This window comes from Macrobrachium nipponense, chromosome 10 (assembly GCF_015104395.2).
Source record: "Macrobrachium nipponense isolate FS-2020 chromosome 10, ASM1510439v2, whole genome shotgun sequence".
Classification (NCBI taxonomy): domain Eukaryota; kingdom Metazoa; phylum Arthropoda; class Malacostraca; order Decapoda; family Palaemonidae; genus Macrobrachium; species Macrobrachium nipponense.
The window spans coordinates 107,619,603-107,622,102 of record NC_087204.1 but is presented as its reverse complement, the minus strand read 5'-3'; positions in this window follow the sequence as shown (position 1 = coordinate 107,622,102).

The window sequence follows — 2,500 nt, the reverse complement described above, 5'->3', positions numbered from 1 at the left end:
CCGTGAAGTGAAATTTGCTTGCAGCAAGCAGCCCTCTCATATACTCGGGGCATTCTCATGAGGTCGGTGGCGGAGGTGCCCCAAGGAGGTCACATTGGCGTGTCATTTTAACGAATTGCATTTCATCCTGTTAAATGAGGGATATCCAACTCCAGTGGACGGGATATATTCTTATACAGTCTTAATAATAATAATAATAATAATAATAATAATAATAATAATAATAATAATAATAATCTCGGAAATTTACATTTTCACCGCACATCATTAAAAAGATCAAATATACCATAATCAGCGATAAATTTAAGCCACTATTTGTTTTGCTTTGCAATATGAAAATTGGTGGACAACCAGAAAGCCTTTTCAAAAGTACCACGACAAAAAAACAGCAGAAGTTCTACTGACTAATTTCAAACAATAAAAAGATTACTAAAAGCTCAACACAGCGGGAGCTCTGCATCTGAGGATCAGAGGAGCCATCATCTGATATAAACTTAAATTCTGAGATGAGTCGACATAGCGATGAAGAAAACAGTCATTCCGGGACAACACAGAGCTTTGAAGTTGCGTATGTTGTAAAATGAAAATGTACTTGCCATCTTGCTGCTCAGTTGCATAAAGGAACATATGCGAGTTTATTCACACGCGGAAACACACACACACCCACACACCCACACACACGCACACAACACACACCCACACACACAACACACACACACACACACACACACATATATATATATAATATATATATATATATATATATTATATATATATATAGTATAGTATATGTGTGTGTAATTAGGACTATATTGTCTTTCTCACTCTCGCCTAGTGCCGTAATCACATTAACGACAAAGAAACTAAACAAAAACAGATCATTTTGTAAATGCTTATAATAAACCCAAGTTCACTATAACTAAAGCTAAAAAAAAAACTAACCAACAAAACATAATCTGTGAAGGAAAACTGATATAACACGATGAGAGATTAAGACAGGCGACAAAAATAAAATATAATAAAACAAAGAATAAAATTATGGGAAAAAATATGAAATAAGCCGCTGAACCTAATAAGGCTACAGAGAAACAAAGATCTCGCAACTGACGGTCACGCATTTGTCTCTCCTTATATAGTAGGCTCAGACTAAAAAAAAAAAAAAAAAAAAAAAAAAGAAAAAAAAAGGAGAGAGAGAAAAAACTTATGATATATGACCTTAATTTAAACGTTTCCTTGTTGGAGTACTTAAAGTGTCATGGACCTGAATGCATTCATTTTCTTACCACTTTTATAATATTTTCTATTCTATCTTTTATTTTCACTGACTAATCTACGGCTTTGCGTATTGTCATAAAAGATATCCGATATAATGTCTGGTTTTTATCGATGGATATAAAATTGCTTTCACCCGGTAGCCATCAAGTGCTTGAATGCCATTTAATTGCTCTGAAGCAATTTACTTGATCTGAAGTCGTGTTATCGATAGCAACATAAACCAAGCAATGTTTTTCCGTCCCCTCTGGCGGCAAGACTGCGAATTAGAAAGTAATTATGTACAAGCAGTGGGAACATAGACATATATATATATATACCTATATATATATATATATATATATATATATTATTATATATTATAATATATATCTATATATATATCTTATATATATTATTATCTCTCTCTCTCTCTCTCTCTCTCTCTCTCTCTCTCTCTCTCTCTCTCTCTATATATATATATATATATATATATATATATATATATATATATATATATATATATATATATATATATATATATATATTGACCACGTGTGGGCTCCTCAAAGGTGTGGCTGCCTGAAAATCGCTAATCTTGCCCTCAGGCGTTTCCTCGTTTCTGTAGAATGAAATCGACCTTATTGCTAATCTGGTAATGTCAGTTTGGATATTAAGCCTACTCTAGCTATGTTTTTCCTCTGTATGATCAGTTGTGCCTTAGTAAAGATGTCGTGCTAGACCGAAAGTTCTTTGCTATCTCGCTTTTCATTTTTTCTTCGTGGCAAAAAATCTTTATATATATATATATATATAATATATATATATATATATATATACTTGTAATATATATATATACATATATATATATATATATATATATATATATATATATATATATATATATATATATGATTATATGTATGTGTGTGTGTATAGCAGCAGATTACCTAACTGTACAAGCCACGAAAATATTTACTTGAATGTAACCTTAAAACAGACACTGAGGGATTTAAAAAAAAATAATAATAAAAGAACAAACTACTATAATGTTTCTTATCTAATCTGCTTAGGTCTGGACACGTAATATGACCTGGAAAGCAGCCTACTACAGACAGCAAATGAATAATTGCCAAATCGAAGCACGCTCCATCTAGCAAGGGGATCCATATTAGATCTTCCTGGCTAACTAAAACCACAAAACCACTGAGGTGGTGTACAAATGACCTACGTTCGTCCCACCTGTATG